Source organism: Zingiber officinale, chromosome 7A (genome assembly GCF_018446385.1).
Source record: "Zingiber officinale cultivar Zhangliang chromosome 7A, Zo_v1.1, whole genome shotgun sequence".
Lineage (NCBI taxonomy): Eukaryota > Viridiplantae > Streptophyta > Magnoliopsida > Zingiberales > Zingiberaceae > Zingiber > Zingiber officinale.
In genome coordinates this window covers 56900089-56926477 of record NC_055998.1, presented here as the reverse complement: position 1 = coordinate 56926477, position 26389 = coordinate 56900089, and the positions used below count along the sequence as shown (strand labels likewise).

At 36.6% G+C, this 26389-nt stretch overlaps 1 long non-coding RNA gene across 1 annotated transcript; it reads right to left on the bottom strand.

Annotated features, from left to right (window-relative positions):
* Positions 1-22604: 22604 nt before the first annotated feature.
* On the bottom strand, positions 22605-22929 carry LOC122000129. The gene is made up of 3 exons (XR_006116962.1): positions 22872-22929; positions 22718-22787; positions 22605-22640 (listed from the first exon to the last, which is right to left on the bottom strand). It is a non-coding gene; the product is annotated as an uncharacterized LOC122000129 (long non-coding RNA).
* Positions 22930-26389: the final 3460 nt, after the last annotated feature.

The following is a 26389-nucleotide window of genomic DNA, read 5'->3' as shown; positions in this document are numbered from 1 at the left end:
TTTTAGAAGTTATATAGTTTGATGTTGCACTTCATGTTTGATCCATGCTTCTAGTTGTTTTCCTTTAGAAGATAGAAGATCATTTGATGCTCAATTCGAAGTATAAAACATGTAAATTTTGGATTTATATGAGTACATTAAATTCTGTTTTTAGAAGTTATATAGTTTGATGTTTCACTTCATGTTTGATCCATGCTTCTAGTTGTTTTCCTATAGAAGATAGAAGACCATTTGATGCTCAATTCAGATAAACTTGTAAACTTCAGATTTACAGGAGTAGACTAAATTCTATTTTTAAGGGTTTAATCACCATGAGGTTGATCTATAATGGTTTCATGTTCTTCTATTTGTTTTCCATTAGAAACTAGAGATCTTTGCATGCTTATGTTTAGGTTCACAATTATGCCCTATTTATGTTGCTAAGCATGCACATGCTAAGATGATGCACAAGTCTATGCTTAAGCTTATGATATAAAAATTACATGTTTAAGTTTAGGTTTACAATTATGTGATGTTTATATTTATGCATGCTCACACTATGTTTATGCACAAAATGGCGTTGAAATCCATGCTTAAGCTTATGTTGTGAATTTTCATGTTTGTGCTTAAGTTTATGTTCATGTCCCTCTTATATTTGATTATGATACCTTAAAGTAATAATGATAATGATAATGATTTAATGAGAATATTGTGAGGAAAAAGGCTCCAGAGGGAGCCCATTTACGGCAAAGACCCCAAGGGAGCTCAATATCGGGTAAGTTGAATATAACAAAGTGATAATGATAAATATTTAATGAGGATACTGTGAGGAAAAAGGCCTCAGAGGGAGCCTGTTTACGGAAGAACGCCCCAGAGGGAGCTTAATATCGGGTAAGTTGATTGTGAGAAAATGATAATGATTAGATTGGAACACTGGCATCGTTGTGAAAATGATATCAAAAGAATTTTAAGTTCTAAACCCCCTCTAACTACACTAATGTAGTATAGAAATGACTTAGGTCGTCTCCCAACGAAAGCAATGATAGAATGGTAATCTGGGATTGTATGTTATTCCTATTTTGGGGGTTTTCAATATGGAAATGGGGGGTTTGGATTTTGATTCTAAACCTAACAAATGAAAAGCAAAGCAAGTAGAAATATAATCTAATGCTGGAATGAAATCTAACTAAGTGCGAATAATTAATCCACAACACATTATCACACTACGCTATGGATTAACTATCAACACAATTAAACTAAGGAATGAAATGACAAAGTATTAAATGAAACATAATCTAGTAAATGAAAAACAATGCAAGTAATAAAGCTAAGTCTAACCTAACTATAATTGCATAAAATAAAAGGCAACATGAAATAAAGTAAAGCAAAGCATTTAACGAACCCTAAAGCATTAAAGAAATCTTATTTAACCTAACCTTATTGCATTAAATCAAAGCTAGAACTTAAAGAAATTGAAAGAACAAGACAAAGCAAGAATTAACCAAACTAAAATGCATCAAAATAAACCTAACTAATGGTTGAAGCAATTGATCGAACACGTTGCATGCATGAAACTAATTAAGCATAATAGGTGGAATTTAAACATGGGGAATCAAGTTTGATACAAGCATTCAATCAGAAGCATCAACACAAGCAAACTGGCATAATTAAAATAATTAAACTAAGAAATCTAAACCACAATCCATTCATCCACTTCGATACCAAGGACTACCCTCATCGTCACGCAAAGGCCTGAAGATCGAACCCTAAACTCTAGTGAACAGTAGCTCACTATTGGAATGCTGCACACTTCGACAACGATGATGTGATGAACGAATCTTCCACAAAGAACCCCCTCGCTGGAAGTTGACTGGAAATGGAGATGCTGTGAAATGGAATGAATCGTCGTCGCTGCCTCCTTGCTCTGTCGCCTGAACCCCAAATGGTGGAGTTGCCAGAAGGAATCGGACAATGGAGATCACACCAGAAAACCCCTCCGGCGAGGTGAAGTTGGACAGAGCTTGCTGCCACCACCGAACCTTGAAGACCTAGCTTTTGCAACCCGCTGTGGTCGGCCTCTAGGGTTCGAGGGAAGAAGGTAAATATTGGAGAAACCCTCTCTAATGAGTTGAGCTTGATCAGAGTCATCGCTGAAGCTTGCTGCCCCCTGCCGAGTTTGCCTCTGCGGTCGCTGCTCGAAATCAAGAAGATGAGAAGTAGACTGTGGATGGCTGGCCGATGGCAGTGAAGAGAAGAAGAGGGGCTGCCGGCCGGAGAGAAGGAAGGAAGGGGGAAGTTGCCATCGGTGAAGCTTGTCGTGAGCCCTAGCCAAAGACACGGACAATGAAGATGAAGCTACTATGCCGTCCGCTTGAGAGTATAAGTTTTCTTAGTGGATCGGGTCTGGGTTAAGGAAAGGGTATCCATTAGAGATTAGATCTGGTTCATTAATAATAGAGTTCAAATTAGGCTTCAAATTGGATGAGTTGGGCTTTTGTGATTGGCTTGAGCTCTTCTTTCTTTAGATCCAAATTGAATTGAAGCTTTAAATGAACCCTTGGATGACTTGAGCACTCAATCAACGACATGACTCTTTAGATTTCCTACAAAATCAAATTCAAAATATAAGAAATAATGTCATAATTGTAGAAAAAATATAATTAAGTCCAAAATAAATCCTACTCATAAAACATAACATAAACACAATATTAAGCATGCGAGAAGGTAAAAAATGATAAGTCCAAGAGCCAAAATAACAGATAAAGTTGCTAGTTATCAAACACCATAAGGGAAAAGGCCCCAAAGGGATCCCGTTTAAGGGACAAGGCCCCAGAGGGAGCCCAATATTAGTTTTCCATATTAGGTCATAACCCAGTGATGAGAGTTGCTGATGCCCTACTGCTAGGTATCATGGATTTACAACTGAGATTCATCAATCAACCATATAATGATAGCTAGTCACTTTCAACGATCCTTATCTTAAAAAGATTTATGATATATTATGCTTATGTTATACTTATATACATGCTCATGATTATGTCTATTAGTATGCTTATGTTTATGTTTATGTTATACTTATGTACATGCTCATGATTATGTTTGTTCGTATACTTATGTTATGCTTATATGCATGCTCATGATTATGTCTATTCGTATGCTTATGTTTAGCTTACGTTATGCTGATGCACATGCTCGTGATTATGTCTGTTAATATGCTTATATTTATGCCTTCATGCTTATGTCGATGCCTATACGTACATTCGTGGTATGTTAGTACAATGGTCCCTAGTTACCTAGAACATGATTTCCCTTAGTACACTAGATTATAGGCGCTAACTATTGCATGACATGATTTTGAATATGTTGAGTCTCTTGACTCATAGAATTTAGCCTTTCTTTTTCAGAAAATGGAACAAATGAGATAGGAGACGTTGACCAGTGAGCCAACTCAGAACAATAGAAGTACAACCCGAAGACCTTCTAATTTAATTTTCACATTTAGCTATGTTATTTTTTAAACCGTCTATATAATTTTATTTAAACTAAGAAACCGCTAAGGAAGTATGAGCAAGTGATGTCCACAGTTACATTTATGAATTGTAAAAAAAACACAACAAAGGAAAAACTAGGGACGTTATAGTTCAAGAGGACTAGACCAAGTTTCGAAGGGTAAACTAGTTCAGTCAACCCTAGAAGTTTCCAAGTGACTCAAATATTCTAGGTGACTCAAACAGTTTTCAGGTGACACAAAATTCTAGGTGACCCGAAGATCTCCTTGTTGGTGAAATCATCCTCTAGGATTTTAATATTTGATAATATACCTATATCTTATCATATTTAGAAGTGAGAATTTTAGTCAGATCAAGATTGACCGAATGACTAGTAAGGGTGAGAAGTTTACCAAATGACTAACAAGTCTAGGCAAGATAAGGTGACTGGATGTCTGGCAAAGGTGAGAAGTCTATTAATTGACTGGCAAGTCCAGGCAAGGTGAGAAGTCTACCGAGTAACTAGTAAGTCCAAGCAAGTCAAGGTGACAGGATGTCACGCCCCAGGTAGTCCCTACTAGAAGAAATTTTGGTAGCATCTCCCCTGTACGGGTGACAATATAAAACTTCCTACAATGCCCTCAGGGCCACATATACCTCGGCCAACATGGTTGGAAGCAATAACAATAAAATATAATAAGCATTCCACGCAGTTTAATAATAAAAGCCCAAAAGTAAGCAACGATAAGGAAATCATCTCAAAAATCCTACTCAACTACACCCATAAAACACAAATCCGATACCCTACTCAACTACACCCATAAAACACAAATCCGATATCCTACTCAACTACACCCATAAAACACAAAACTCCAGCATACATTCAAATAAAAATCCATCGACACATAACAAAACGTATAAGATCCAAATGTCAACAGATACAAGTCTAAATAACATAGACAATAACATAAACCAAAATGTGTGAACTCGTCGCAACGCAAAGTGGTGGGGGACTAGCGACTAGAACCTCCTGAACAAGCTCAACCTGAAAATAGTAATAACGGGGTGTGAGTCTAACACTCAGCAGATACCTAGTTGACATGCATAGTAAATAATAACCAGCAGTAATAATATATGCATATAGTCTCCTGGATATAACATATGAAAAGTGCAAAAACAGTAAGGCAAGGAGTAACTATACTAACCAGAATCTGGGAATAGGGATATCAAAGTCGTCAGACCCAAAGTATCATAAATCCTATATGTTGGTGCGGTTAGCACTAACGATTTAACCTAGGTTTTGATGAATGACAAATCAGGTTAAGTTAGTTTGTTGTTGTCTGACACTTTGATCGAGTGTGCAGGAGAAATCCAGATAGGTCGACGGGCTGACCGGATGTCTGGCACAAAGCCCAGCTAGGTCGACGGGCTGACCAGATAGTTGACACGAAGTCCAAGCAGGTCGACGGGCTGACCGGACACTTAGGCACGAAGTCCAGCTAGGTCGACGGGCTGACCGGATAGCTGGCACGAAGTCCAGACGGGTCGACGGGATGACCGGACGTCTGGCAGGTAAGTGAGGTAAGTCACTAGAGGGGAGTGACTGCGAGGACCCGTTCCCGGGAAGGGAACATTAGGCGTCGATCCGGCTTAGATTCATTTTGGATATCTAAGTCGAGATCGTGACTAGATTCCGGTATCGGAAAGACGGAATCTAAGCCATACTCTTTTTGCTAATTCATACTTAATTTGCTTATCTATAAAACTGTGCTAACAATCTGTGTTGCAGGGTATATTTACCTCGGACTAACCTTTTCTTGCAGGAGAAGGACTTTCTGGAGAAGAGGGGTCCGGGCACCCGGAGGGGATCTGAGTGCCCGGAGGTCCGAGCGCCCGGAGGTCCGAGCGCCCGGAAGGGATTCGGGCGCCCGGAGGTGAATTTTTATCCAAACCGAGTTGTCATCACGTGGAGTTCACTGATTAGACCTGCCATGTCGCACCAGGGCGCCCGGAAGGGATCCAGGCGCCCGGAGCAGCATATAAAAGAAGCCCTAGGGGTGGAGCTTCAGAATCAACTCAGAACTCTTAGACTGCTTGCTCTGCTGCTCTGCGCTCCAACGACGCTAACGAAGCTCCGACAACATGCTCTTGTCCTTATGGTTTTCTTTCTGTCGGTATAGCTTTGTTTTAATTTTCATTAGCATTCCTTGTACTATCTTTGTAATCATTATTTCGAATTGCTAGTGAACGAAAGTACTCACGGAGTACGGGCCTTCGAGTAGGAGTCGTCACAGGCTCCGAACGAAGTAAAAATGACTGTGTCTATTGTTTTTAAATTCCGCTGTGTTTAACTCTTTTTAACACTATTTTTTTTAAATTGATATTCACCCCCCCCCCTCTATCGACGTTTCACGATCCAACACTATATGCATGTCAAACAATACATCCACCAAATATATCGCATATAAAGTGCAGCAAACATAAGCAATAAATACAAATAATGCATATGATGTCATAATATGTCCTAGTCACCCCGACTGCCAGTCAGCCGTCTCGCACACGATGGTGAGACCGAGTGGTAGGGCTATGACAACCATGCACTCTGTTGTCACTGCTCCTGATGAGTGACTGAGTGGACGGGATGCTGTCGGAGTACACCTATCCTCCTACCCCAAATCATAAGTGGGGGAGCGCAATGTTCTCATCTCCTTGAGCCAACCCAGAGGAGGGATCACTGCCGGCTACCACGCTGTGTCACACTACCCATGAGCGGACCAATGGAGCTAAACAGAGCAACCTGCTGCACACACCTTGCCTGAATAAAAACCACTAACCCATGAGTGGTTGTGTGTGCAGACTCATGTAACTGGCGATGCGCTCAACAATAATGGAGTCGACTATCGCACAGCATGCAATCATGCAAGATGGTGCATGACACTAAGCATAGAAATATCTTGATCTTATCTACCTCCATAAAAATATGTACCATATACATGGATCAAATAATATGATCTAGGTACATATGTCAGGTATGGTATCTAACCAGTCTGGTATATCATAAAGCATGGCATGTCACTACCTCCATAACATAAATAATAAACAGGGCATAAATACTAAACAAGTAACAAACAAATCATGCTTGGAAAAAAATAGTGACATGCCGATGCAGATATAAACATAATTATTGCTACTTGCTAAAATCTACTAAACATATCAACAAGACATATCAAAATAGATAGGTCAAGGTACCCGCCTCAAATAGAAGGTCCAATCCAGTCAAATCCGAGGTCGAGATGCTCGTCTCGAATCAGAGTCCTGTGTCACCAATATATACATATTTTATTTAGCTAAAATCATAAGAATTGCTAAATAAAATCCCTAAGACTAATTTTAGGGTACAACCCTAATCAACATAACCTCAATTTACCAATTTAAATCTAATAGTTAATTAGGATTAGTTACTTAATCCCCAATCAACCCATTAGATTAAATCCAAACCTAATTCCCTTTACACATAAACATCTAACTACAAAACGTGTCAAATTCCTACCCTTACCTCAAACTCACAGCCGTAAACAAGGTGGGCTACTGGAAATCCACCTCACTGCCCTAAAGCTTTTGTCGACAACTACCTAAGGAACAACAAAACATCTATTCCTCTTAGAATCAGTCCAAACAACTGAATTACAGCAAGGAAACTTCTGATACCCAAACCTTACCTAAATTCACAGCCCCTCTTGATGCTGGAACAAAGAGAGCTGCTGATTGGAGTGGGAGCTGCTGATTGGAGTGCTGTCAGAACCAAACGAAGACCCCACAGAATAGAATTTTGGATCCACAGAACATAACCTTGCTGAATTCCTTCCCTACTGCTGGAATCAAACGAAACAGGAAGAAGATCAAGCAGCGGAGATCACGGATCAAACAATAACCCAACCCACCTTGCTGTCACCTTCCCCGAACACCACTACTGTGAAGAGGAGGCGAAGCCCGGAGCTAAGGCATAGCTCGATGATCAGAGTTGGAAGGGGATAGGATGTCGGCGTTGGCGCAGAGGAAGCAATTGGTTGACAATCTAGGGCACAGGTCCGCAAGATAGAGGGAGAAGAAGATCGAACGGCGAGGATCGGCGGAGGAGAGATCTCTGTGGCGACTCTCGGCGCTGCGATGGGAAGGAGCAGAGGCAAAGAGGAATTGAATCGACACAGGGAAAGGCTCGAAGCTTTTGTACTGGAGGGGAAGAGAGGAACCGACGTGAGGGTAACGTCGACATGTCCGTTGGGGAAGAGAAGAGAAACGACCGAAGGTGAGAGCTCAAGCACACGGGGAAAGAAATGGCACAGTAGAGGAACGGGGGAAAAGAAATAAAAAAGAAAAGAAAAGGAATTAAACAAAACAAACATTTTCTCGTTAAAATGGGGTAGCCTAAACAGGCTTTCCCATGACCCCATTATTTATCCCCGTAACCTAAACCATACGGGTTCAGAAAAATTCCGAAAAAATTCCTAAAAATTTCATAAAATTCCCTTATGGTTATTCACCCTTTTTCGATATTTTACACAGGATGTCTAGCAAGGGGTGAGAAGTTTATTGAGTGACTACAAGTCTAAGTAGATCAAGGTAATTAGATGTCTGGTAAGGCTGAAAAGTCTACCAAATGACTAATAAGACCAAGTAGATTAAGGTAACCGGATGCTTAAAAAGGAAAATCCTAGGAGAGTAAACCCTAAGTGGTGAAAAGTCTTAAAGGAATGAACTCCAAGTATGAGTGAAGTCTAGTAGGTCAAGTCGACTTACAAGATTAGGCTAGTTTGCTTATTTATATTTATATGCTTATTTTGCAGGAACTTAGAACTGGAAGCAAGAAGAGAGAAGCATATAAACGTAAACCAAACACAACTAGACCAAGTTCAAAGTAAACTAGACTTGACTCGAGTCAAATCAGACCTAAGATGGTTCGGTCAATCGATCCCAAGGATTGGTACACTGATTGAGTACAGTTGACAGGGTTCAAGTTCGATGGCATGGCCTGGTTCGGTAGACCAATCCCAAGGATCGGTAGGTCGATCAATCTATAATGATAAGATTTAGATCACTTTAAACTTGGTCGTGCGAATCAAGTTTATCCAAGATCGATATATTGATAGGCCTTATCGGTAGATCAAATAAGGCTTATAAAAATAAGCATCGAGAACATAGCTTAAAATCAATTCTCTACTACTCTACTACTCTGTGCTTGTAGAAAACATGTTGTGAAGCTCTATGACCAAGGAAGCTTCAAGAGGGGTGCGTTGTGCTCAAGACTTCTAGATCAGCTCAGACATATGTTTATTTGGTTTGTTTTACAAGTTATCCTTATTTAGTATTTATTTATTTTGCTTAGAAAATCAAACTGTAAGCGAGTTCTCTGCCTTCGACAAAGCTCCAAAAAGGAGAAGATATAGTGGATGAGCACCTCCCGTACTTAAGCGTTGGACATACTGACCGTAGACTATTATGAACCAAGTAAATCCTCATGTCTTCCTATCTTTATCTTTTAGTTATTATTCTACATTCCTCTATGACTAACTTTGATAGAAAGAACAATTGCACGATGAGAAAAGAAATAAGATGAGTTCGATTCACCTTCCTCTATCGATCACACCGATCTTATAATTGCTATCAGAGCCCACCTGCTCTCAATTAGACTAACCGTCAAGAGAGCAAACAAGGACAAAAATTTAGGGGGAGAAAAGGTATGGATTTAAAGTGCAAGTTTAAATTTCATATAATTTGTTTCAAGTGCAGAGAGAGAAGACACTATAAAAATAAGTATCCTACTCATACGATTCAGACCAGATAATTTGGGAGAAAGGAGCAACTAATGTCAACAGTTCATAGGAACAAAGAGCACATCATGAGCTTCAAGTGCAAAAAATCCGAACACTATAAAAATCAATGATCGGAGAAGAATTAGAAGAAAGAGTCCACATATTACTAAAAAGGTTAGTAAGTTTACCATTTATGAAAATACCCCTAGTATAATGCATGAAAAATTAGTTTCGTCATTTATTTTAAATAAATTTGATAATTTGATTAATAAGTTAGATTAAAAAAATAAATTTAATTAATAATCTAGAATTAAATAATAATTTAGTTAAAAAGAATAATTATTCTAAGTTAATCACTAATAACGTAAATTTAATTCAAAAATATTAATTTAATTAATAATATAAGTTCAAACAATAAAAATTTTAATAATTCAGAATTAATTAATTTTAATAAAAAAACTTAATCAACATTAAAACCAAGTCAATTTAATCAAAATCTTATTATACTCTTTGATTAAATCTAAAATAAATAATTCTATAAATTCAGAATTAAATAAGTATAAAAATAAATCTAATTTGAAATATTTTAATTTAATAAACTAGAAATTAATAAATAATCAAGATAATTCACAAAATAAATTTAACATAAAACAAGTCAAACCTAATTAATATAATTAATAAAAAATTAATTAATAATTCAAATAATAAAAAATTAATTTAATTAATAATCAGAATAATTATCAAGATAAAACTAATTCAAATTTATTTAAATTAAAAAATAAATTCATTAATGAGAAAATTCTAAAATAATTTGATCAATTCTACCTAATTTAGAATTAAATAATAAATTAATTAATCAAGATAATTTTATAAATAATTTTATAAAGTCAAATATTAAGAATTTAAATTTTAAAAATGTAAAAAATAAAATTACAGGTCTTTAAAATACAAATTCATAGGATAAATCGACATATACAAATCTTTAAAAGATACATTGATAAAATAATTTTTTAAATTCTAAAAAGAAAATTAAAATTTTAATTCGAAATTAAATTTTACAAATTCAAAAGAACAAATTTCGAATAAGATAAATTCTAATTTTAAAATTACAAATCTTAAAACTTTAAAATTAAATTTAAAAAATTTAAAATTAAATCCTAAATATTCATAAAATAAAATTTCAAAACATAAAAAATACTAATTAAAAATTAAATAAAAAATTTGAATTTAAATCCTTAAATTAATTATAATAAAGTTGTCTTTAATTATGAAACAATAATAAATATAAAAATTTCGAAGTTAAACCTAAAAAATTTTAACAAATCAAATCTAATTTTTTTAAAAAAAACTAAAATTAAAATTTAATGCTAATTATCATAAATTACTTTATAATTATAGAACTAGTATCCAGGGCTTTGGTGCTACGATAAGACATTCAAATTGTCACCTAGGCACCCATAATTTGATCCCCAACTATAATGTATTTGTAAAATTTTTTTTTCAAATGGGAGATGCAACCAAAGTATGCTAGACTTCTGAGCTAATCGCCACGTGTGCTTCTCGATTTATTCTAGTGGTCGGTGGAAAATTTTCATAGAACCGGATAGATTATCCCATGAGATAATTAATAAGATTAATTGAAATTAATATTTTTTAATTATGGAACTAATTATTAAAATTTTACCTAATGAAATAATTAAATTAATAAAAAAATAAAATATTTCAAAGTTGATTGACACATTTACATGTCCACGCAAAATATATCACATCAAAATTTTAATATATGATTAGAAATCAGTAATTATTAATTGATTGACGTATTTGACTCAATGCATACATGTGTTTATTTATGTCCTGTTAGGTCATACATGCTAGTCTTTTATTTCTTGCTTAATCATAAAATGACTAGATATGAAAAGGGTTATTTGACTCTTGACAATCTAGTATTAAGATGCGACAAGACGATAGTATATTTAGTAGACTTAGTCTAAGTGTATTCAGATTGAATAATGAGTATCTAGCTTGGTTCACTAATCAAAGAGAAGTTGATTGAAACTATCTTATTACATCCTAAATTAGTTAGATCAAAATTTTTCAATAAGTGGTTGTAAACAATTATTAAATTAGATTTGTCAAAGGAAATTGTCGTTGATCCGGTTAAGTAGGCCCCTGTGTCTCGCTACGTCCTGAAAAGTAAGTTTAGAAATGTACACTTAATTTACTGAATGTTAAACTTGAATCTAACACAAAATCAAATAATTTTACAATTCAAACTTAACTTTTAAATAAGTAAAATTGACAAAGCATATCACATAAATTTAAGGTTACCATAATTAGTTGCACTGAGATAGAATAGGTGAGATGATAAGAATCATTAAATAATAAATTTTTAAAGAAGTTTTCAAAACTTATGAAAGTATTTTCCTAAAATTATTTTTAAAATAGTAATGGTTTAATAAATTTCATGATTCCCTCTCTCTCTATCTATCTATCTATTCAAAAAATCTATATACCTTTAAAAATCATATTTGTTAACTAACACTTAAGTTAAGATCCATAGGTCAACCTATAACAACTAGACACCGAAAGATTTAGGTATGCCTTCTTTGTGGTTAACAAGAATGTCCTAAGGGTGTGTCAAGTTAAGGAAGATTTTTTTCAATATTTAAAAAGATTTTAAAATTACATTTCAAAAATTATTTTGAAAAAATATTTTTACACTTTGAAAAATATTTTGAAATGTGTTTATTTTTTTTTAAAAAAATGCAAGATTTTGAAATTGTTTATCAAAAATTTCTTGAAAACTTTTTAAGTACATAGTAACAATTTCTTGAAAAATCTTGGAAAAACTTTTGAAAATTCTTTAAAAATCTTGATTTTTCTTTTGAAAATGCTTTGAAAATTTTCTTGAAAAATCATTAAAGTGCTTAAAAAATTGAAAAATCTTTAAAGTACTTAGTACAAATTTTTTGAAAAACACCTAAGTATACAAAAATTTCTTAAAGTACTTAAAAGAAATCTTAGTCAAAATTAGTTTTTAAAAAAATTGCCTTATCTTAAAAAAAATCTAAGTATTTTTAAAAATTAAATTGTGTTGATAATGTGTTTTAATATATGTCTTTAAAAATATTATTTTTATAAACTTAACTTGAAATCTTTTGAAAATTATTTTTTGAAAACTATTTCAAATATTATTATTCGGTGCAAGGCCTAAGGTTAATCTTAAGTAATTAACTTTTTGATGTATGTCAAAGGGGGAGCATAAACCTTAATGCTTTGTTTCCTTCAAAGAGCAAATTAAGGAGGGAAAGGATTCCTATGGAAAAAAAATCCTTTGAGCACGGGAAGAGATAAGAAAATAAAAAGGATAGTAGAGAAAGGAATTATAACACCCCACCCTCCTCACTACGAGTCCGTGAGGGCGGAGTGCTACTGGAATACTAACTTATCTTAACTAACATTGCACATATGTGAATATCAATACATAAAACTCTCTAAACATGCAATTAATGACAGCGGAAACATGAATAACTTATCCCTACATTATACTCCAGCACGTATACATAACTAAAACTATACATCAATCTAAATATGCTGAAATATATGTATTAATCTGAACATGCATGCAACCATTGTACAACTCAGATAATAGGTCTAATGTGCATAACACAAAAGTATCTACTTATTAAACAGAACTCATCTTAACATGCAATCTAAAACAAGAATTATCTCAAATGTTTCTTAACCACTAAAACACAGAAACTTAATAATGCCCCAAGTCTCTCCCATAGTCCTGGCATCACACATCATCGAACACCTCCTTGTCGCCTTCCTTTGCTATAGCTTTTCCTTTCCTTTATCTGCAGTAAGAGGAAATGTAATCTATAAGCAAAATTACTTAGTAAGCGCTATCTAACTCACAAAACTCGGATATGCATGTATTCAAAAAGAAACTAGAAACTGAATACTTTAATAGGGAAGCTGCTCATGCTCATCTGATAGCAATGAAAATTACTCAAGCTCAACTAATAGCAAGGAACTAGAAATAAGAATCAATACTACTCATGCTCGAATCAATAGCAAATGAAAACTAAAGAATCTGCTCATGTATATCTAATAGTAAAGAAAACTGGTCATGCTCAACTCATGGCAAATAAAAGCTGCACGTGCTTAATAATAGCAAATGAAAACTAGAAAAATCTACTCATGTAATTCTAATAGCAAAGAAATCTAGAAATCTGCTAATTAAAAATTAATATCTGCAATCCTTCATTAAAGTAGCAATCAAACTAAGGTTTGCAGTGCTAAAAGAAATCACAAAACCCAAGTATGCATATTCACCAAAATTCGAAAAACAGGATAAGAAGCTACTCATGCTCATTAATTAGCAAGTAAGGTACAAACTACATGCTTAAATAATAGAGGTTGTTCATGTTTAGAAATCATGGAAATCCAAGGCTAAAATATCAAACTTAAAGCTAATCATGTTCATGGAATTAGCAAGGAAAACTAAACTACAATGTACACTATGTATGGCTGTTCGTGCCTATCGCATAACAAAGAAAACTATAACTGAAATTAGCTAACTTGTTGAATAAAACTAAATTAGCTATCTTGCTGAATTTGAAACCAAAAGGACTAAACTTGCTGAATTTGAAACTTATATAAAGTTTATTTCGTTTGTTCCAAAACTTATACTCTTATACTTCAAAATAATAATAAAGCTTCTCTTGGGCCCAGACTTAGTACCAATGCGCGCTCCCTAATAGACACTGTGGTAGCTAGTCACCAATCCTACGAGGGTAAAGACCTTGGTCTTACCAGGGCCAAGACCTTGGAATTGGTCACCTGGATTTGTTTAATGAAAACCTTGGAAGTCGGGTACTAGCCTTTTAAAAATAAAATACTTGTTATCTTTAATATTCTTATAATAAAATGTCTTGACATTTCTTTGAGCACTTGGTGTGCTGCTGATCCCAATTCTTAAAATTTAGGAATCCTATCAAGACCTTAGTCTTTTCTTACTTATAGCTACTCATAATCCCTTAAAAAGGTTTAATTGAACACATAATCATACCACTAAAATACATGGCTGCTCATGCTTGTTAAAATAGCAAAGAAAACTAACTGTATGCTTCAATTTAAAGAGCTATTAGAAGCAAATGAACACATATATGCATATGTATCAAAATCTGAAAGCAAAGAAAACAAAGAACACTTGCTTCTCTTAAACTTCTAGCCATCCCAATGTTGTACAAAAAAAAAAATGGAACTTCGCGCTTACTGGAATAACCAACAGAATCTGTAAGGGCTAATATAAGTTCACAGCAGTAACTAAGGCCCTAAAAAAAAAATAGAATTTCTGCTGCTATCAAAAGTAAACACGTGATACACTAAAACTTGCACCCAATGGATCTACACAATCTAAATTCTTTCCAACTAAGCAAAGCATAAAGAAAAGTTGCTCAAAAGTCTATACCATTACAGGTTCATTGCTGGCAGCAAAAATTCGAAACCTGCAAGGCTCAAAATGATCCGATTGTGCCCCTTACAGTAACATGTAGAAATCTAAATATGAAACACTAATTATAAGGGCTGAAGAACCTCATCTACAGGACTAATCTATACAAATCCCATTTTAATTTCTTTATGAGACTCACGGCAACAAGCTTCACAAGCAACAAACTTTACAACAAGCTTCAAAAATCAAGAGAAACAAGGACCCGAGAGCTACTCCTACTGCAGGTGAGAAGCACTTACCTTGCTTCTTGGACTCACAGCCGAACTAGGAGGGCTTCTAGGATTCGGATAACTCGAGTTTTCCAGCCTCTTCTTGCGCCTACATGTTCTCCTTGCCGAGAGGATTGTGAGGATGAAGAAATCTCTCGGAATCGAGCCTTGGCCGGCCGCCGGAGATGTGCCCTAACTCCCCTTGCTTTCTGCCCGAGCACCGCCCGACGCCGTGGAAGAGAAAGAGGAGAGGTAAAATTAGGTCACGACAAATAAATCCCTAAGTTCTCCCTTTATAACTCCACTATTCTATTAACCAACTACTACTTAAATACAATTCGCTCCTTCCTTAATCAGCACAGCCCGCTTGGGCACTTGGCTATCACGCATCGCTTAAGACTTGGTTCGTGTCGGAGGTCGCGGGTTCGAACCTCGGCCAAACCTCTTTATTTTTTGAAACTTCTTCCTTTTGGTAAAAATACCAAACAAATCGCTCACTTGGCTACTAGGATTCATAAACTCTACTACTTAGCCTGGAGGTCTAGAGTTCGAATCCTGAGGAAGGGAAAAATCCACTGCCAGGGGTGGAAAGTGTAGGACCGTTGGGTCGGCTAGAAGGGGGCCCTGCAAGAATCAAAACGCAAACAACCCTTCTCGAACTCTTAAACTAACACTTGTATAAAATTAGCTAAGCAGAAATACAAGAAAGAAACGAGGCACCGTGTTTGACTTGGTTACAACCGGGGAGGTTGTTAATCTAAGGAAAGTGATCGCACTAAAAACTCCTTCGGGCGGAGAAGCCTCTTACACCGGTGAAAGCACAAAAACAGAAGCTAAACTAGAACAGTGAGCGCACAAGTGTTTGGAATGCTAATTACTGAGTTGATGAAAAGCTTCTGGACCAAGGCTATATTTATAGCCTTGGTCGGGGCGCCTGGAAGGGTTCCGGGCGCCCTGGGGGGATAAAACTTTATTCTCCAACGTTCAAATCGCGTAAATCGCGATCTTGGTCAAAATCAAGGTCCGGGTGCCTGGAAGGGTTCTGGGCGCCCCGGAGGGCTCCGGGCTCCCCGGACTGTTCCGGGCGCCCCGGAGCCTAAAGTCAACAGCCGTTGACTTTTTCGTCCGGGACCTCTTCTCTGGTTCAGTCCCGCCTCGGTCCGGTTCTTCTCCTCCGGATCCGCTCACTTGGGTGATCTCTGCCATCCGGAAAAGGGCTCACCCAAACCCAACTTCCGGTCTTCTCGAGCGTGCTTCCCTCCGGCTTCTCATCCCTCGGAATTGCCGCGTGTTTCCTTCTCGTCCGCTAGCGTACTCATCTGCAATCTTCGTCCCTCGGTCGTCGACCTTCTCGCTAGCTGCGTCTCTTGCTCCCCGAGCAATCTTCCGCTCCGGCTTTCGTCCCTCGGAACCACCGCGTGCTTCCTTCTCGTCCGCCGGTGTACTCTTCCGCAGCGCTCCGTCCCTCGGACGCACAGCGTGTCGTCCTTCTCGCTAGCTGCGTCTTCCGCTCGACTACCTGTGTTCCTAAGTTCCTGCACACTTAGACACAAGGTTAAATACACACAGGACCTAACTTAACTTGTTGTTCACACCAAAACAACCTTGGGGTTCCAACAATCTCTCCCTTTTTGGTGTGATCAACCCAAGTTAAGCTAGGGTCAAAAATAGATATAAAAATTAAGACAAACTTAATTTTCAAAAAAGGATAGAAACATAAATTTGCAATTTTCAATTTTCTACCTCCCCCTAGACTTATACTCTTTCTTCTCCCCCTTTGATCACAAAAAAATGGGGTTCCAAGAAAAACAATCTAAGGGTTTAGAAAACAATCTAAGTTTTTAAGAAGTTCAGAAAATATTTCTAAGTAATTTTTGCTAAGATTTCTAGTTTTAGAAAAAAGTTTTTAGCTTATCAAAAAGTGATTTTTTTTTTTGAGAATTTTTCTAAAAAGAATTTAAGTAAGAATTTTTCTTAAGGAAGAATTTGACTTAGGCAAAAAGTATTTTTCTAAGTATAAAAATTTTGAAAAAAATGTTTAAAAAACTTTGAATGCATTAATTAATTATAATTTTAATGCTTTGACAGAAAGTTAATTAAACATTTATTTCAATATTTTGGCTTCCAGGTCGTGGCGAGGCACTAGGCCTTCTTGGTTATTGGAGCAACAACCACTTCCTTAGACAAAGCCTTATAGAGAAACTTATTGTTTAATTTTCTCCCTGAAAAGCGCTAATTTTAATTTTAAAACTTAGACTAAGCAAGATTTAGGAACCCAATAAAGGTTCCAGCCTACTGGATTGATTAAAAATTTCTTAGGGACATATTTTCTAGATATATTCTTAACTTGTCCCGGGTGATATCTATAATACCAATTTAAATTTTTAAACTTTCTAGAATTAGATGAGCATGCATGGTTTTTCAAATTTTCTACTTGAATTTTCAAATCATTATTTTCAAGTTTCAATTTTTCATTTTCCAATTTTGATTTATCTAATTCTTCTAAAGGGCAAGACTTAGCTAAAATTATTTTTAAATTTTTTATTTCTTTTTCTAATTTACAGCAGTCTTTAGTTAATAACTTAACAAATTTATAAAGTTTATCGGGAGGAAGAGAACGTACCTGACTTACCTTATCGAGTTCGTTTTCCGTGTCTCCCTCTGAATTGCTGCTTTCTTCTGACGAAGCTCCCCCTTCATCGATACTCGATGCTCATTTCGGAAGAGCTTGACTCGCAGTCGTCGTCTGGATGACTTGCCATTAGAGCAAGTCCGGAGAATGTCTCGATTTCCGACTCCGACGACGTATCGTCCCATGTCGCCTTTAGGGCTTTTCGCTTTTGGATAGGCTTCTTACCCTTTTCCTTGTTCTTGTTCTTTAGCTTGGGGCAATTGCCCTTGACGTGCCCTTCTTCGTCGCAGTGGTAGTAGTGGATCGTCCTTTTCTTCTTCCCCTGCAGATGGTTAGTAGATCTGGATTTACAAAGTTTCTTGAATCTTCTTACCATCATTACCATTTCCTCGTCGTCGAGAGAAAATTCCGACTCAGGTTCGTCTGTCGAAGCTTTGAGGGTGACGTTGTTCTTGGGCTCCTTCATTCCTGCACATCTTGACTCATGCACTTCAAATGTTGAAAAAAATTCTTCTAATGAAATTTTTTCTAAGTCCTTCGAAATGTAAAAAGCATCTACTAGTGATGCCCATTTTGAATTTCTTGGAAATGAATTTAAGACGTACCTGAGCGAATCTCAGTTACTTACCTTTTCTCCGAGATTCGTGAGTCCGGTGATGATTTCTTTTATTCTGCAGTGCAGATGTGCGACTGTCTCGTTTTCCCCAAGTTGCAGGCTGGTAAGCTGATTGCGAAACAGATCTCGTCTAGCCAGTTTGGCTTCGGACGTACCTTCGTGCAGCTCGAGGAACTTCTCCTAAAGTTCCTTTGCGGAGTTGTATTTACTGATCCTGTTGACTTCTTGAGGCGGAAGAACGCTTAGCAGATGGTACTCTGCTTTGCCGTTCGCCACGAAGTCAGCCTGCTCCTTTTTTGTCCATTTGTCTATTTCCTTGTCCTCTGGAGCTTCAAAACCAAATTTCATTATTAAAAATAGTTCAATATCTGTTGTAAGAAATACCTGCATCAATTTTTTCCATGTAGCGAAGTCCCTTTCGTATTTCGGCGGATGGATGCTTGGTCCGGCCATGACGTTGCTTCGTTCGGCGGTTAGTCCTCCTGAAGCGCCTCGGCTCTGATACCACTTATAGGACCGTTGGGCCGGCTAGAAGGGGGGGTTGAATAGCCCTGCAAGAATCAAAACGCAAACAACCCTTCTCGAACTCTTAAACTAACACTTGTATAAAATTAGCTAAGCAGAAATACAAGAAAGAAACGAGGCACCGTGTTTGACTTGGTTACAACCGGGGAGGTTGTTAATCCAAGGAAAGTGATCGCACTAAAAACTCCTTCGGGCGGAGAAGCCTCTTACACCGGTGAAAGCACAAAAACAGAAGCTAAACTAGAACAGTGAGAGCACAAGTGTTTGGAATGCTAATTACTGAGTTGATGAAAAGCTTCTGGACCAAGGCTATATTTATAGCCTTGGTCGGGGCACCTAGAAGGGTTCCGGGCGCCCTGGGGGGATAAAACTTTATCCCCCAACGTTCAGATCGCGTAAATCGCGATCTTGGTCAAAATCAGGGTCCGGGCGCTCGGAAGGATTCCGGGCGCCCCGGACTGTTCCAGGCGCCCCGGAGCCTAAAGTCAACAGCCGTTGACTTTTTTGTCCGGGACCTCTTCTCTGGTTCAGTCCCGCCTCGGTCCGGTTCTTCTCCTCCGGATCCGCTCACTTGGGTGATCTCTGCCATCCGGAAAATGGCTCACCCGAACCCAACTTCCGGTCTTCTCGAGCGTGCTTCCCTCCGGCTTCTCGTCCCTCGGAATTGCCGCGTGTTTCCTTCTCGTCCGCCAGCGTACTCATCCGGAGTCTTCGTCCCTCGGTCCTCGACCTTCTTGCTAGCTGCGTCTCTTGCTCCCCGAGCAATCTTCCGCTCCGGCTTTCGTCCCTCGGAACCACAGCGCGCTTCCTTCTCGTCCGCCGGTGTACTCTTCCGCAGCACTCCGTCCCTCGGACGCACAGTGTATCGTCCTTCTCGCTAGCTGCGTCTTCCACTCGACTACTTGTGTTCCTAAGCTCCTGCACACTTAGACACAAGGTTAAATACACACAGGACCTAACTTAACTTGTTGTTCACACCAAAACAACCTTGGGGTTCCAACAGAAAGTCCTAGTGAGTAATGACACAACCAAGGGTCATCGGTCGACGACATTAGAGTTCGCCAAATGGGCCGACGAGATAAGGGGCCGCCAGTGGACCGCCACAAGTGCCGCCCAAGAGGCCAAAGGGTCGGGTCGTTACAATAAAAGGCGCCTCTTTATTGTAACGACCCGACCCTTTGGCCTCTTGGGTGACCCTTGCGGCGGCCCACTGGCGGCCTCTTATGTCGTCGGCCCATTTGGTGACCTCTAATGTCGTCGACCGACGACATTTTGGTCGTGCCGTTACTCACTAGGATTTTCCACCCCTGGCAGTGGATTTTTACCTTCCCCAGGATTCAAACTCTAGACCTCCAGGCTTAAGTACTAGAGTTTATGAATCCTGGTAGCCAAGTGGAAAGAATGTGGAAAGGAAAAGTTAAGAAAAAGGGTGAAATCTTGCATGAGGGAAGCAAGAAAAAAGGGCGAAATCACACGAGGCGAGTGGCCATGTAGGGCCACCCTTGCGGGGTGGTACGAGGCAAACGCTGTGCCACCCTCACTACAAGAAAAAAGCCTTACAACAACGGTTTTTCACCATTGACGTAGCCCCTTTCGGACTATTGTTAAAGGCTGTGTTGTTAAAGGGGGTGCTCAAAGACAACAGTTTTTAACCGTTGTCTTTGAAGACAAAGACAACAGTTTTTAACCGTTGTCTTTGAAGACAGACAACAGTTTTACAATGGTAAAAACCCGTTGTCTTGTCATTGACAACAGTTGTTCACCGTTGTCTTTGAACGTATGCCTTTAATAATAGGCTCTTCAATAACAGTTTTGAACTGTCTACGACAACGGCTAAAAACCGTTGTCTTTTTAGCCAATGACAACGGTTAAAAACCGTTGTCTTTTTAGCCAACAATGTTATTTAACATCAGTTTGACAATGATTTTTCACTTTTGTCTTTTAATGCCATTGACAACAGTTTCACATATTTAAACTGATGTCTTTGGGTATAATATACAATATTTTGACAATAAATAAAAAACTGAATTTTTTCCATCATTTAATAACCATTATTTTATTTAAAGAATATATCTACAAAATATCATATATCAAAAACCTACAATCTGATCCAAACATCATCATCCAGTGCAAATTTCATTAAAGTACCAAACATCATCTTCCAAACATCATTAAAGTACCAAACATCAACATCCAAACATCACAAAAGTTTACAAAACTAAATAGTACCCATAACAATATATCACACATATATATGAAGTCTAAAATATCTTGTTTTGTTGGATCAAATCTTCTCTACCTGTGCATCTTCTAAACACCATATCGAGAACTGCAGTCTTTTCCCTGAGGTATTATGCAGAGTTTATATATGCTTTCTAAACACCCTGTGCTTTCTCCTCCCTCCTAGCTTCTCTTTTCTTCTCCTTTTTGGGTATGGTCATTATCTTTTCCCTGAGGTAAATAGCATATGATTGCAAGTTAAGTCATTTCCCCAGAGTAAATGGCATAAAGATGATGATGACAAAGATGTTGTACACAATTGAATATGATAACAATACTTCTTTCTAGGCACAAACAACAACAACAAATTAATAAGACAAACTTTATTTTGGTTTCCATTGTATTACAGTAAACTTATCTCAAAATCTCAATATTATTCAAGCTGATTTTTTTTTTCTAATGTTCTCAAAACCTGAGCTTGATTTCCTTAGATATATGCGTAGGGAAACATTTCATTAATTCTCAGTTAAAGTATACTTCCTTCATTTCAATTCAATTCTCAGCCTTTACAAGACTTGCACAGAATCTGCACTGCATAGAATTTGCACTATACTACAAATGCTGTCTTCACTGTTTTTAGTTCCAAAACTCAGACTCCAAGTGCTTTTCCAATTGTTTCCTTAATTTGCTAATTTATGAACCTATAACTCCTTCCATTTTGCAATTCAATTCTAATTCCTATAAATTAGCTTCTATATTCAGATTCTATAGTACTATAATTCTACAATCTGGCTAACTTCTGATCTCCTTTTACCATTCGGTCACATAATGATTCTCACATCACATTTCTTTCAATTTAATCTTGAACACAATAATTTCCAAATTAGGTACCCAGTCTTAATACTGGATACAAAATTCTAAACAATTTAGTTTCATATTATAGTTCTTGAATTGTTCTGTATTGCTCAAATTCCTTCTCAACTTGAGTTTCTATTTTTCTTAATAAGCTGCTCTTGTCTTATTAATATTAAACACCCTTTTACTTCCTGTGAAAATAAAAATCACATGATTTTAATCCAATTCAACAACAAGAAGTCTAGCTAGTCTCCAGTAATATAGAGCTTTAGAGTTTGTAAAGTATATTACAACAACTGGCTAACAAGGTTTATTATTTTCTTCGTTGTGATATACTCTAAATTAAACTTCTCATATAGTATTTTCATATAGCAGATCCTAAAAATAGACGCTGGTTTCCTATGTTGAAACATTGCCAATTTGTTTCAATTTAACTGAATATTATCATTGTCAAATGCAATAAGATGAACTCATGTATATACCTATTCATAAATATGATCTTGTATGCATTCATCTATTTCAGAGTGCACTTCATCAATTTCTTCTTGAGAGTATTCCGCTTTTGTGAACTGTGAACACACATAAATTATATGATCTTAAAGAACAAAATATAATTAATTGGAAAAAATAATAACTAAATAACTTCTAATTATTTGAGATGATAAAGATAATATTACTATTGATGGCAGTGTATCCCCCTCAATCATTGCAATTTCTTCAATAATTTGTCTCATAAATCTCATCATGTAATAACCACATTGTTTCGCATCTGGCTGCCTAGGAGCCTACGTTAAAGGCAATTCATATTGTTAATGATAAATATACACATTAAAATATTTGATTGAAATAGAAGTGCCCATACCTTGATTACTTCCCATTGTACATGCTTTCTTCCTTTCCTTCCATTGTTCGAATTAAATAATCTTAACGCCCTTCATATATACATTCAACATAGTTGATATATAAGTGTTTTATGACTAAATTAAATACATAATAAAAAACATATATAAACTCACATTTCCATAACATATTTCCAATCTTCATCACAAATGCGATGACTTAAAGAATCCAACATGTAAACAATCTCCTTATGAGGTTTAATGACAGTCAAATTCCAATGGAAACTATACACAAATACAAAATTAGTGCATACAATTCACTAAAATAGTCATTTGAAAATGATATTAAAGATGTTCATTACCCATTGCAACTTGGCACCAAAACTAATTGATTAATTGATGCACCACTCATCCTATCTACTAATTGATTATGTATGTCTGCATAGGAAATAGGCCAATGAAGGACAGAACTAAGATACAAAACTAAGTTTATGCCAATGCCATTGAAAGCAATACCTTCAAGGAACGAAAATGCTACAACATCAACATAGCATATTACTAACGTTCAAGTATTTAGGAATATATGATTGTTCAATTAATTTTCATAGGATGTACTACCAGATATTGTTAGTATCCGTTCTTGATAAGACAAAGGCTATCACATAAAGTATGAGAAAAATATAATCGATACTTACCTAAGATTATTGGTGGTGCCTTGGAGATAGGAAGTTACACTTTGTGGCTCAGATCTTTGATCGATCTCCTCAGAACCATTGTCTTCAAAATGCCTTGATGATTGGTTCTGCAATGAGTGTCCAGGTAACTAGTAAGTAATGAACTAGTATCTCATTTTGCCAGTCCATACGAGATCATCATACTTCTAGAATCTAGTCACAGTAAAAGCACTCCAAATACTATTGCATGATATTTTGTTTAACTTTTCAAATATACATAAAGGGAAACAATGATGTAGCTAGGATTGTCCGAGTTAGATCAGTATCGGCAATAGTCTATCTCATTTTGTTTTCAAAAAACAATCATCATCTCACAAAATTGAGAAGTTTTTTAAAAAGGAGAGATTTAAAGAAATTAACTAGAAATTAGTTAGATTAGATTAGAAAATCGACACAACTCACTAAAATTTGGTTAAATTGAGAATTAAAATGATGAAACCCTGTTTAATTTGGTCAAAGTGAGATGGCTTTGAAGAACTTGATCAATCTATCCTTTCCTTCAATCCCACTTGATTTTTATAGAACTCATAGTATGGAGAGAGAATCTATGCTTCCTTCATGAACTTGGTTATCCTTGCCACAACTCTAAGATTCACGATAAGATAAAGGAAATATATAAAAGAAAAGGAATTGATCAATGATTGAACCTTGAACCTTCTTAAGCTAAGGATTATGGAATTACCACTAGACCATCATAAGTTATTGTTGAATAAAGAATGGAAATTATAGATAAAGATAAAAAGGTATGATTAAGAGAAGGAAGCAAGAAAACATCAAGTAGCTTTCTTCCTCCTTCTCTTGATTAAGAAGCAAGACAAGTTGTCTTTTCCTTCCTCACTCTTTTTCCATTTTCGTGGAGATACAAGAGGGAATAAGAGGAGAGGAACTAAGGGGATGAATGAAGACATTTTCTTCATCATTAAGAGAATAAAGGATGAATTAAGAAGAAGGGAAAGCAAAGTTTCTTTTGCTTCTTACTCCCACCTAGCATAAGAGGAAAAACAAAGAAGAGTTTTCATTTTTTTCTTCCCTTTCCTCACCATTGTCGTGACCTAGAGTATCCCCTCTCCCCTTTCCGAAAATCCAACTAAGGTTTTCTCCCTAAGAAAACCAAACCACAAGAAGGGATCCTCAAGATCTATCTCTCACAAGCAAGAGAAGCAAAAGGGAGCACTAGAAGGAGAAGCTTTCTTCTTCCTCTTCACAAAGGGTATCTTCTCTTAGGGAAAAGACCAAGCAAGAGGAGGTGAGTATCCCCTCACCTGTGGTACAAGTTGTTATATGATTTTGTTTGAGTTTAGATGGATTAACAACCTAGGGTTTCTTTTGGGAACTTTCGGCCATGACACTTGTAAAGCTTATGGAAGCTCAAAACCAAAACCCACATGCTTAAGTTTTCTTTCCTCATGATATGCTATGAATATGACCTTGATATTTCATGCTTGTATGTGGCTTGGAGTTAGGTAAAACCCCACCTTAGGGTTCGGCCATGAAGAGACTTAAAACCCTAGGGAAGCTCAATTTAAAAACTAACATGCTTATGATCTCTTCTATGATGTGATATGAATGTTCTCTTGATGTTTTATACTTGTATGTTGCTTAGAACTAGTAGGACCTTACCTTAGGGTTTCAGCCATGAAGGGATTAAATACCTTAGAAAGGCTCAATTTCAAATCTAGCTTGCTTATGTTTTACCTTATGAAAGGATATGAAGATAACATAATGCACTTGAGATTTCATGTTGCTTAGGGTTAGGTTTTCACATGGTAAACTTTCGGCCAAAATAAAATGTAGGGCTTAGGCAAGCTTAAATTCAACCCTAACATGTTTATGTTCTTCTTATGAGATGCTATGAAATTTATAGGGTACTCACATGCTTGTATTTGGTTGAAAAATCCTAGAAGAAGTATCAAGTATGAAGTTTTCCATGTTATGTATGTTCTCTTGATGTTTTATACTTGTATGTTGCTTAGAACTAGTAGGACCTTACCTTAGGGTTTCGTCCATGAATGGATTAAATACCTTAAGGAGGCTCAACTTCAAATCTAGCTTACTTATGTTTTACCTTATGAAAGGATATGAAGATAACATAATGCACTTGAGATTTCATGTTGATTAGGGTTAGGTTTTCACATGGTGAACTTTCGGTCAAGTGAAATGTAGGGCTTAGGCAAGCCTAAATTGAACCGTAACATGTTTATGTTCTTCTCTATGATATGCTATGAAAGTTATAGGGTACTCACATGCTTAGAACCTATGTTTTGTGGCATTCGGCCACCTATGTTTATGGACTTAGGAAGCTTGAAACTTTAATCTAATATGCTCATGTGGTTGCCTATGATAAATGCATGGAAATTTTTTAGGGTTCACATGTTTACATGCTATTTGTAACCAAGTTTTGGACCTTGTATGTTTCGGCCAATGTGGGTTTCTAAACCTAGGAAGCATAGAACCTAAATCAAATATGCTCATGATGTTCTTTATGATAAATGTTATAGAAATGAATTTGGGTTCATATGCTTATATGATTTCATGCAACCTAAGTGGGCCTATGCATGTTTCGGCCACCCTTAGTTGGTTGAGGATTTAGACCAAATTATGACTCATTATGTACTTTCCTTTGCCATGATATGAATTAGGAAAAGTTAACTCGTGATCCATGCATGATTATGTTTTCTTTTCCTTCCATGATATATTATATATGCTCGTTTAAGTATGCTTATGAACCATGCATGAGAATGATACCTATATTGGCTATGTGCCCAAATGTGATGGCTACGTGCCCAAATATGATGGCTATGTGCCCAAGTATGCATGGCTATGTGCCCATTTATGCATACCTTATGAATGACATGAATGACATGAACATGATAGGCTATGAATGACATGAACTTGATATGCTATATGCTATGAATGACATGAACATGATATGATATGAATGACATGGATATGATATGCTAT